Source organism: Spermophilus citellus (genome assembly GCF_964194105.1).
Source record: "Spermophilus citellus genome assembly, chromosome: 2".
NCBI lineage: Eukaryota > Metazoa > Chordata > Mammalia > Rodentia > Sciuridae > Spermophilus > Spermophilus citellus.
The window spans coordinates 184,817,820-184,830,373 of record NC_138183.1 but is presented as its reverse complement, the minus strand read 5'-3'; the positions used below and the strand labels follow the sequence as shown (position 1 = coordinate 184,830,373).

The 12,554-nt window shown below is 39.2% G+C and overlaps 1 protein-coding gene and 1 pseudogene across 3 annotated transcripts in view; one reads left to right on the top strand and one right to left on the bottom strand.

The window, feature by feature from the left end:
* The window catches only part of ANKRD42 (ankyrin repeat domain 42), a 136,891-nt gene that overhangs the window by 83,899 nt on the left and 40,438 nt on the right, over nucleotides 1-12,554 (top strand). The window lies entirely within an intron of this gene.
* LOC308641455 (zinc finger Ran-binding domain-containing protein 2-like) lies at nucleotides 2,446-3,984 on the bottom strand (annotated as a pseudogene). Its single transcript has 2 exons — nucleotides 2,575-3,984; nucleotides 2,446-2,503 (listed from the first exon to the last, which is right to left on the bottom strand). The product of its transcript is annotated as a zinc finger Ran-binding domain-containing protein 2-like (transcript).

Here is a 12,554-nt window from a genome sequence, read left to right as displayed (position 1 = left end):
CCTATTTTGTATTTTATTTAGAGATGGGGTCTCGCTGAGTTGCTTAGCACCTCCCTTTTGCTGAGGCTGGCTATGAACTGACCATGCTCCTGCCTCAGCCTCTGGAGCTTCTGGGATTACAGGTATTGCCACCACAACCTGTGCTTTTGCACTGTTTTAAAGTTGAAAAATCATGTAAGTTTAATAATTGTAAATGGGGACTATACCTTTGAGAATAACTTTGTTAAGTAAAATGATTTCCTGGTTTGGAAGAATCATAGTTTAGTGGATGATACAGGCTTGTGGAACCACAATATTTTTATTTCTCTTAAATTAAATAATGGTTATAAAAGTGGTCTCTTTAAATATTAATATATATTGGTTCTTATTTATACTGTTATAAAATTTTATCTCATCTAACACACAATATTGGTTATTTACCTGACCAAAGTTGGGCCAATCATGTTCCTGTTTGTGCATTTGGCAATTAGATTCAGGGGTTCTCAATTATCTTCTGAAGCTGGCTGAAGCGATAACAAGCAAACTCAGGAGCTGAATGTAACCATATTTTACTAAGTGGGCCAGAGAAAAACAGTGAGGGAGAAGCAGGGATAGCAGATGGAGGGAGAGTCCAGATGGTATTCTGCTAATAGCTATAACTCCTCCCTGAGATCTTCATAATGCTTCTATGTGTTTGAAAATCTCCATTGTTGCTAATACTTGTATGCTGAAGGTCTTAATTTATAAAAATATTTTCTTAAATATTAGGTGATATTTTCTACTGTTTGCTGAAAGAAATAAAGGAGATAGTGCATATAAAATGCTTGCATAGGGCCTGGCACATATAAGTACCAATAGTAATAATGTCTGATGACTTTACTTTTCATAATTCCCCATGAATCTCTTGTGTTTCTGTAAACAGAGGCCTTCTCCGTCCTTTGTTACTGACTCTTTTAAAGGTAGTTTGTGTAATAAACAAAATTGGAAAATACTGTGTCTCCCTCTGGAGCAAAAGGCTTCATGCTAACTATTAGAAAATATTTAGGCTGCCCTAACTCAGGGTTCTACTCCATAATGCAACCCATTGCATACTCAGGAATCCACCTGGGCCCGTCTGCATCATACTGTGGGACTCTGGGCCCAGGGGATCTGGCACAGATATACTGGCGCTCTTGCTGTGCTATTGGTAGTTGCACCTTTTGTTTCTAGCCAAGGAATCTTCATATCTTCTAGTAGAATCCATACAACTGTGCAGGCTAACTTGATAGGTAGCAAAGAGGGTAAGATCTCATACACTTTACAGTATGATTCTTCACAATCATTACCTTTTTCTGGGCTTGAAAATTTTTTTTTTTCAGTTTCACTCACAGAAATATCTGAATACCAGCTACCTTTAAGACTAGATGTGTGAAGAATCTAAAGAAAAGTAATCCAGTTCAATAATTATTTGAATTCCTTTTTTTATGCAAGAAATTCTGTGAGATATGTAATAACTGCAAGGATTTCTGCCCTCCAAGAATTTGGAGTATAACCGGGAGAATAGAACATGTATACGAATATACTTCTGCATAAAGAAGTAATAGATTAGTGTCATGTAAATATTAAAAAAAAAGTCTTTAGTTCAGTTAAGAATGAGATACTCTTTGGCCATAGTTATCAAGAGAGAGGATTTGAACTTTTAAAAGGGTTTCTGTTAAGAGATTGTGAATGGGCATGGTGGTGCATGGCTATAATCCCAGCGATTTTGGATGCTGAGGCACAGGATTGCAAGTTTGACGCCAGGCTCAGCAGCTTAGTGAGGCTGTAGTCAACTTAGTGAGACCTTGTCTCAAAATTAAAAATAAAAAAGGCTGGAGTGTAGCTTAGTGGTAGAATGCCCCCGGGTTCAGTTCCTAGTACTAAAAAAAAAAAAAAAAAAAAAAAGAAAGAAAAAGAAAAGATTGTGGGGCAAGAAGTCTATGAGTGAGCAAACACACTTTACTAATCTTGCTGCTTCCTACTCACTGCCTTTGCATATAGTGCTTTCTCAACTTGGAGCACATTTTTCTCATTAATTGGCCAATTCCTTCATATTCTTCATATCCCAGTTTAAATGCCACTTCTTTAGAAGCACCCATTTCTTCACTACACACACATACAACATGCTTTTTTTTTAATGGACTCCTAGAGCAACCCAGTCTCCCCATGTCCCTGAACTTACTCTTTGTATTCTTCATGATGATAGAGACCACATCTGTTACTGTGTCTGCAGCACTGACCATAATGCTTGGCCTGTAACAAGTCTTTGATGTATACATGTTGAATGAATGAGCAAATGTTCAGAACATGGTCAGAGGTTGTCGAGGAAACCTGGAAGACTGGGGCAAAGGAATTTTATGGAGTTTGGGTGGAATTAGTGGAGATAAAAGGTGAATTAGGAAGGCTAAGGAACTTGGGCTTTTTTTTTAAGATGTAATTTTTAATACATTATTTCTTTTTTGAACTTGAACCAGAATGGGACGATCCAGAAGATGACCTGTGGAGCCTGGGTAAAGTAGTGGTGTTCCGTAGGAGGTGGCTGTGGGCTTAGGGTTGTTTAGTGTTTTCACCAATCACCTTTCAGGTGGCCGTGATCTTGTTCATCTTTTTTTACAATCACCAGGTGAAGAAGATCTAGAACGACTTCTCTTTCTGTTCCTCTCAGAAGATGATGAACTTGAATAAGGTCTTTTTTGTGGGGACCTGTGGGACCTAGAGCTGGATCTTGATTTCGACCCTCCAGGTCTTGAACGTTCTCTGGAACTTGAATGAGATCTTGACTGCGAACTGGAAGAACTTCTTGAATGGGACCTGGATTCTAGACCTTGAACTTGAGGGGGATAATGAGCATGATGAAGATTGTGAATGTGAAGATTGAGACCTTGAGCGACTTCGTCTATTAGATTTTTTTTTATTACTATCTTCTTCTTCACTGGCATCAAGATTATATTTTGAGAGATCAGCATCATCTTCATCCTCATCCTCATCTAATTTATATTTAGAAAGATCTTCATCCTCACCTCTTCTCCCTCTGATTGTTTATCTTCAACTTCCTTTAATATAGAGGCAGGACCAACTGCCTTTCCTCTGTATTTTTTCTTTTTACATCCAAACTCAACATATTCTCCATCAGATTCTTCTCTTTCTATATATTCAACATTTTCTCTTTCATTAAAACCATCACCATATCCCGTTCTGTCTTCTAATTTAGCATACTTTGGAATATTGCACATGTTACAATCTGATCTTCTGGCCCAATTTACATTACTGCAAGTTTTACACTGCCACTCATTAGCACTAAATAGGCCTCGGCTCTTTTCTGCAAGTGTCTTTCCTATTTCAGTACCCCTAGCCTTCATCATTTTTGCTTCAGTTGTTTTCTCCCGACCACATCGATTATAGCTGGTTCTTCTAGCAAAGTTTACATTTCCACATTTTTTGTCGGGGCAAATCCAGTCCCCATCACTGACTTGGAAATTCTTGGTCAACATCTTGGACGCCACCACCACAGCCACCCACAGCTAAGTCTTCCAGGAACTTGGGCTTTACAATAGATTCATAGGAAATTTTGAAAATGTATGAGCCCAGATGGATAAGTCATTTTGGGTTCCTTTCCAGAAAATAACCATTTACCATTCACTAGTATGGGCAAATGAATGATTTCTTCTTCCAATGTCTTGAGATGACCTGGCATAGTTTATAGGATAAAATTTATCCCTATCTCAGAGGCTAGTAGGATAGGAGGGGGTAGTGGGTCCCAGTTTTTTTCATTGTGAAGGAGTACTTGAATTATTTTTCTATTCTTATCAGCTCCAAATTTTAAAATGTCTTACTTTTTACTAACTATACACATTAAGCCATTATTTTTGTATTTTCAATTAATTTAAGTGAAACTAGTGGGAGGAAAGCAGTGTTAATCCATCACTAAGCTGATAAATTTCTAGCTGAAGGCAAAGATAATTACCAGTTTCTTTGGTGAGTTGCCAGTTTCATTTTAATGACAATACAATTTCTTTAGGCATTTAAAATATCAAAACTCTCAAAAAAAAATACTCTTCTCTGATGCTCAGGGGCCTAGGAACCCAGGTTGGGCAAAATTGCATGACCCACTATCCCTGCTACCCTGTTGGTCTCTGAGGTATGGCTAAACTAGGCTGCTTTCTGAGTTGCATTTCTCATAGCCAGATCACCGAATGACATTGGGAAAAGAAATGATTGATTTGCCTGAACTTGTTGAGCACAATTGCCAGAGGCCACCTAGCACTGTAACTGTAGCTTTGGCGTAACTTCAAGAAGAAAGCATGCAGCTTGAACCACTGACATTTGTCCATCCTTTTCTCTCAGAAGAGATGATGTGAAGGAATGCCAGTGCATTTTTTAAAAGCACGTGAGTGAAGCATAGTAACAGACTGCTCTGGACCTTATGGGTTTAATTTTCTTCCTTAGCTTGGAGTTCTTGACACTAGGGGGAGTATGTGGAAAGGAAAAGAGGATAGTTCTTTGTTCTTATTTCTGAAGCTGGCTTAATAGTTTTTTTTTTAATCCCTGAGTCAGAGAAAACCATGTTCACAAATGCTTTGGTTGGCCTTATGTTAAATCACATTTTTAAAAAAATGGCTTCAAGATGACCACCATTCCCTGTCTCCTGAAAATCTGGAGGAAACTTTTGTCCTAATTATACTAGGAGTCTGACAGTAACACTCAAATACAAGTTTGTCAATTAGAATGAAGCAAAGGAAAGAATGATTAAAAGAAAAGAAGAAAAAAGACCTGTAAAAACATTATATAGTTGCAATATTACATTATATCTTGGGGTGTCTCATTTGATTATTCATTTATTTTTTCAAATAATCCTTATTGAACATAATTTATGGTGGTAGACACTATGGTAGGCCAGGAACATATAGACATAAAATACAGTCCTGTCCTCAGGTTGCTGTTGGTTTAGTTGTAATAACACTAGAATGAAAGAAAGTACAGGTTGCCAAGAGAATGGGGAGCCTGGGCAAGGCTTCACTTTGGAAAGATACGTACACAGTTGTTCATTTAAATGGATTTGATGGATGGTGGTGTGGTCTATGTTGTGTGTGAAAGGCAATTGCAAATCTGGGCAAGTATGTATGAGGAAACCTGGTTCACTTGGGAAAGGAGAGAATGAAGAAATGGGTTTGGGGTAGATTTGGAAGATGAGGTTGGAAGAGGTGTGTCTGGCTCTCAAGATTTTTTTTGCTTCATCAGTGAGTAAGAAGAATCACTGAAGGCCACTAGGCTGGGGAGCAGCATTGAAAAGAAAGAATATTTGCCTGCTTAGTCCTCTCATCTGGGCTTTTCTCTTAGCAGTCAAGGCCAGGCATTTCATGTAAGTCCCCTGTCCTAGGTAATGACCCTGGGAGATCTTAGAGATTCCCTTCTTTCCTGTCCAGGGGTAACCTCTTGCCTAGCAGAGCCTATAGCTCCTGCTCAAGATACCTGATCAGAGGAGCCCTCTTCATTTAACTTCTTGGCTGCCTTGAACCTCAAAGGGACATAAATGGTTAATAGAATTCTGGGGCCTTGTTGGAATAACTTTTGGTTTACTGCTATCAGCTAGCATCTATGAGCAACTCGGAGTGCTTGAAAAATCTATGCTCATTCAGTCCTGACAGGAACACCTGCAGGATGGGGTACTCTGCTCTAGCGAGTCGTAAGTGAAACCTCATCCTCAGCATTTGTGGTTAGCATTGCCAAACTACCAGGCCAGGAAACCAAGAGTCAGGAAACCCCTGACTCTGAAGGCCCCTTCCCCTAGGGACAAAGACCCCTCCAGACTGCTTTCCACCAAGGCAGCAATATTTAGAGCTTCCTCATAGTGCTGTTACATTAGGCATAAGATGATTGGCTTATGGATATTATCTTGATTATTTATGATTGGTGGGCACATCCCACCTGAATCCTATAACAGTTGTATGCATTCCAAAAATAAATGAGCTCTGGACATCCACTGAGATTGTCAACAGCCAGTTCTCACCAGCTCCTGTTGTCTGTGTGTTGACTCTGCATCTCTGCCCTCCGTGACTGAGGTAGCTGAGTGACTAATTGACCACACCAGTGACCAGAATGACTGCAGGGCCTCATCTTTGGAGTCCAGTTCTTACACTGGGGCATGGGGGAGCTAGAAAATTCTCACCAAAGTCTCATCCTTCCCCATTTCCCAAAAATGCAACAGGCTAGCCTTCCTCCCCAAACCCTTGATAGATGCCATTTTATCTTTTTGGGTGCTTGTTTATGTAGAACAGTTCATTTGACCTCCTTAGTATATGAGCTGGTTATAACAGCCTTTATAGACAACAAAACAGGTTCAGAAAGCTGAAATGACCATCCCAGGTCATAGTGCAAGTAAATGTTGGAATTCAGAATTGAACAAGTTGCACATTCTGCAGAAATGTTTCCTTTGTTCTTCCACCACTTATTTTTATTGGGCAATGGGCATGAATTGTGAAATTATGTATACTCTTAGAGATACATTATTTTTCAGCCCCCAAGAATCTTTTTCACTTGTTCTAGGAAATATGTACAAGGAATGACAAATAATTTTCATCTCTTGTGTGTGTCTACGTTGTGGGGTACTGGGGATTGAATCCAGGGGTGCTCTATCATGAGATACATCACCAAACCATTTATAAATTTTGAGACAGGGTAAAAGTTGCTGAGGCTGGCTTCCAACTTGTGATTTTCCTGTCTCAGCCTCCTGAATCATTGTAATTATGGGTGTGTGTTGCCATGCCTGGCTAGGTTTCCTTTCAACTGACAGTGACTGCTTGGGAAAAAGCAATGAAGATTGTGAGGTCACATCTTGGTGCCACAGACAAGAATACCATAATAGATTAGTAATGTATGCTATGAATGTGCTAGAGGGAAAGAGCAGCACATGTACAGCTATCATAATTCCTGCACTGGTCATGACATTTCTGCTTCATCCTCAATACCCATTTTGCTCATTGTCTTTTATTCTTTTCCTTTCCTGCTAGAAGCTTCAATTTACTGAACATTTACTTAAATTAAAGTAGGTACTTTACATATATTATTTTCGGTCCTCGAAATAATTCTGCAAGGTAGGTAGGATAAAAAATTAGAGGGCGTAAATATCTTGTTGAGGGACACCCAACAAATAAACTGAAATTTGAATCCTAACCCATGTAGGAAACTTTGTATTTTTATGATGGGTAATGAGTTCCTTCATATTTACTATTTACTGAGAGCCCCACCAGGAAGCTCTCCAGGTTTGCAACTTGAGGCTCAGCTAGGGAGCTGACTATTTAGTGATGGAGCCATGGCTCTTAACACCTACTCTGGGTCTTTTCCTGCTATCCTTCTGGCTCTAGGAAGAAGCCCTGACTCCATAAAGCCAGCTTAAATAGCTGATCTATACCAGTCTGGGCAGAACTGGGGGACTCTTGATTAACTTTACTCTTGCCATCCTTACCTTGTTTTCAACTCTTACCATTAAGAAGAGGTTTTAAAAAATTGTTAGTTCCTTCTTTTTATAATTTAAACCGTATCTTTATTAAAATTTATTGGAGATAATATCACATAAAATTAACAATTTTAAAATCAACAATTAAGTGTCATATTTGGTATAATTGCAATGTTGTGCAACTACCACTTTTTTCTAGTTCCAAAGTATTTCCATAGCTCCAGAGTAAACTCCTGTACCTATTAAGGAGGTTCTTCTCCTTCCCTACTTCTCTCAGATCCTGGCTAACACCAATGCACTTTTTGTCTCCATGGATTCATCTAATCTGTATATTTCATATAAACCAAACCTTAAAGTATGTGACATTTTGTGTGTAGCTTTTTTCATTTAGCATAATGTTTGAGGTGTTTATCTGCATGTGTCAGTATTTCATTCCTTTGTTTAATATTCCACTGTATGTATATGCCATAATTTGTTTATCCTTTCATTTCTTGATAGGCATTTGGACTATTTCTACCTTGTGACTATTAAGAAAAGGATTGCTATGAACATGTGTGTACATATATTTGTTTGAAGACCTGATTTCAATTCTTCAGACATATACATTGGCACAAAATTGTAGGGTCATACAGTAATTCTGTATTTAACTTTTTGAGGAAAGGCTCACTTCTTGTTTGATCCTATTGGAGGTAGATTTACACGTTGATAGTGAAGAAAACCAGCCTTTCTTAGCTACATAATTTCTGTTTTTAGTTTTATTTTAGAAAATTTTAAGCTAGGTTCACCAATTCCAGCTACCTCCCTGGGGCAACCACTGAAACAGGAATTTAAAATAATAGAAGCTCTCTTTTATCACATGCATTCTATGTGCCAATGAGAGTGCTAGACACTCTTGGGACATGAGCTCTAATCTCTGGGACAACATTGCCTGGTAGCAATTATTATCTCCATTTTACAGAAGCAGAAGCCTTATCCTAAAAGGTTAAAGAACTTTCAGGGCCAGCCATATACCACTTCTAGTGGTGGTATTTGAAGCTTTGAATGTCTGACCCCAGAGGATATCTCTCTCTACAATATGCAGCCTTCCTCAAGAACTTTCTACGCTGATGTCTTTAGATATGTTGTTGAAATGAGAAACATGCTTTTGTTCTAGAGGTTTGTTTTTTTTTTTAACAATAAGCAGCATAGCATTTATTAAGATAATTTTGATTGGCAAGTGCAGGAATCATGGAAGGGGAATATAAAATAATAAGGATAAGAGGGTGGCTCAGGAAGTCCAAAGGCAGCACAGTATCAGTCTCAGGAAGACTGGAACTATGCTTTGAAAAGTTTCTGGGAACCAGAACTTTCCTCATGACTTATCCCTACTTTCTCTGTCTGTTGCCTTATTTCTCCATATTGATTTTCTCTGATGCTTAGTGTATGGGATAGAAAAGGTCCATGCCACAGCGTCTGCATTTATATTTCTCCTGTGCAAGAGAGCAGTCAGCTGAGCCAATTTTCAATTTCCAGGGAAGGCAGTCTGATTGGCTCTCCTTGGATTAGTTACCTAACATTGACTGATAACTGTGATTTCATGGCATAGTCACACTATACAGCCTGAGACTCTATGGAAGGAAGTTGATTGAGAATTTCTTGGGAATGGGGTAAATGTTTCCCCATGGAAGACCCAGAGGTAACAAGGGGTCTTTTCTCTAGTTTTCATAAGAACATGAACAAATCATGCATGACAAAATTAGAAATGGTGATACTGTAATAGTCTAAGTTGCTATAGGGATGTGGGAGAAAAAAGGGTGTTTTTGAGACAAAAAGTAGTCTGAGCTAGAGGACCTCTGGATGGTGTGGGAGACTCATGAAGATTGCACCTCTCCTGGAAGTGGTACTCTTCCCTCTAGAAGCTCAAGAAGCACATGTAACACTGCTCAGCTCCACAGCAGCTTCAGAGATCTCAGCAGGACTGTGAACCGCGTTGAGCATTCTGTGCATCTTTGGGTTGATATATAAGGAATGCCAGTCATTAGAACCATAGAATATTGATATAGTGATGCAGTTAGCAGGTAGAAAGACTAAGGATTCTCAAAACCTCAAAACTAAGTGCCATTAAAGGTAGATGTAAGAATGGGGTCCTATGGGGACCTAGAGAGGATTTTAATGTAGAATCAGGATGACAAATGAGGACCTTCTGGGCAGAATGGGAGTTTCATCATTCCTAAAGATACCTTCCACCACCATTGTGATAATTACATTTGGTTTTATATAAGTATATGCTTAAATAATTTTCACAGTATCTGATATTGAGTTCATTTCATAGCTTGTGTTTGTTTAGTCTCATTTTTTCAGCCATTATAAGATGGAAAACATTAAATATTGCAGATAAGATTCTGGTGTCCAGAATGGGAGGACCAATTATACCATACAAAATAAAATCTGAATAGAGGTTTTCTTTTTTCCCTTTTGCAAGGCCTTGATAGACTATTTATGTTGCCATCTTAGTTGAATGGATGCCAAGATGTCAGTATTGTTTCTGATAAGGTAACCAGCTCTTGAGTTTATGGAGGACATGCAAAGGTCTCTTCCTCCTGGTTGAAATTATCAAGACAGTTGCCTTGGCTTGCCCTTAAATTTAGCAACACTTTATAAAACAGAAGTTTCAGAATTTTTGTCTGATATGTAGGCACTAGAAGACATCATACTTTGCTCTGAAATGTGAAGCCTATGGCCTTGGATTATAAGCAGTTTCTTCACAGAAAATGCCAACCAGCAGAAGCAAATCTTGGAACTAATCTTCCCTTTGCCTACAAAATGATCAAACTGTAATTATCACATTTAAGGGGTAATTGTTCCAATTGTAGCAGAATGGGATACTTCAGCCCTCTTTGCTGACACAAATAGAATCACTATAAAGATGTAACAGTGCTTCCAGAACAGTTTGCTTTGAACTAGTTCTTTTTATAGTGAATTTAGGGTCAGAGAAAGGTGCTGTGTGAGGGCAAGTCCCAAAGAGCCTGCTGGCTTGTCAACCTCTTCAGCTGTCCTCTTCATGTCTGGGCTCCTTAGTACCCACCTGCAGCCATAACCCAAAACCCAAAGTACCCCTCACTTTGACCCAAGGCATCAGGACTTGAAACTATTCTTGTCATATCCTGGTACTTGGAGAAGAAGAAGCTTGATATTTCTTAGATATGCCACAGGGCAGATAAAGTGGAGAGTCTGACCTGAGATTTTTTCATGAGGGCAAGGCGAGAAAAACAACCCTTCATTAATAGGGTTACCAGTAGAGGGAGGGAGGAAGGAAGGGAAATACCACATATTGAGCTACAACTCTTTTTTGGGCATAGTACAGGGCATTTTTTTTCCGTGTCATTTTAGTTAGGTAGCAGAATCCCAGGTCTCAAATTTCTTGCCTTTGATTGATATGTTGATTATACAATTAGTTGCCTCATTGTATTGTAAATTCCATAAGGGTAGAGACCCATTCATGTCATTAATTCTAGCATCTAGCTCAGGTCTTGAAGCAGAATGAGTCCTTAATATAGCTTAAACTAAGCTGCAACAAGAGTATGGGTTTTAGTTTGGAGAATAACTTTGAAAGGTGCAAGGCCAAGAGTTGTCAAAGAGGTTGTGAGAGGTCAGTGAGGGCTTGTAATAGAAATACCAGAATCTGTACTAGCTGGCTAAGCAGAAAGCGGCTTATGAAAAAGCATTTATGGCTCACAGAATTGCTGAGAGGACTGAAGAAACAGAATCTAAATTGAGCTTCAGGAATGGCTTCCCCAGATCACACCATGGGGTTTCTGTCTTTGCCAAAATCGGGAAGCTGCACTATTAGGAAGCTCTTGCCAGAGCTCTCAGCTCTGGAACCAAGTCAATTCAATGCTGATCTACATGAAATAATCAATGGCTCATGCTGTGTCTCTTTCCCCATGCTAGCCACTTCTGAATTTTAGTCTCATACCAGAATATCTGATTAAAGAAACTAAATCACACTCACAATCTAGTTGACAAGAAGTTTAGGAAATTGTGTTTTAGTTTTGCAGCCTTTGTACAGAACACCAAAGAGTATGCTGGACAAACCAATTTCCTGTGTCTCTGCCACAGCAGGGCTGCTAGAAATTTAGGAGGATGTGGATTAGGTATGGGGAGCCACACTTCATTAGTATAGCAGTTGTTCTCTCAGAGCCTTGTTTAAGACTTGAGCCAGGAAAGGTGCAAATTCACAGCCCTGGACTTGTGCACTGACAGTCTAAAGGAGCAACACAGAGGTAGTTAGAAGGAAACTTTTAACAACTGCCTCAGAACAGAACTAGCACTAGAGGCTGATGAGGATGATGCTTCAAATAAGAGTCAAGTAATACACTAGACTCCGCTACTGGAGGACAGGGGGCACAGAATCTGGCCATGAGGGAGGCTGCGCCTACGATCATCAGACTCGACTTTTTAAGCAAAACTCATTCTCTTAAAGTCTCTTACAGCTGGAAAGGACTTAGAAGTTATCTTGTCCAACTGTGATGGCTGCACAAACTTCCTCCTCCCAAACATCCGTGAAGAGTGGTTAAAATTATTTTTAGCTTTATCCAGATTCTTAGTTTGTTTTTTTTGCTTTCAGTTTCTTATTTTCCGGGTCAATACTCCGTGGCAGGTTGCCTCCCAGATAAAATATGTGAACAGGTGTATGAACAGAAAATTTAGTAACAGCGAGTTTAAAAATGTTAATGAAATCAGGACACAAAGGAATCATGAAAATTTGGTTCTCCCAGTAGCTTAATGTATCAGGTATTTAAGGCTATGAGTCCTCTCCCAAGGATATAAGATGGGAAAGTAATCATCACAGGAAGAAAAGCCATAGAGGATATTGCCTAACTGACAGGGAATGTGTATAAATGAGCTTCCTTTATAATAACAAGTTGTAAATTTCTCTTACTTCATTTACTGTGGCTTATTCATAACTTCAGAATCTCTGGGTCCAAACCTGAGTCCACATCCAGGCTGTAAGAATAGGATACTTATGGAAGAAACATGATCATGAGGGAAAGACATGTGAGGTCAGCTCTAGAGTCCAGGGAAGAGAGGGATTATCAGTGGAGGTAGGCATAATGAGACCTGG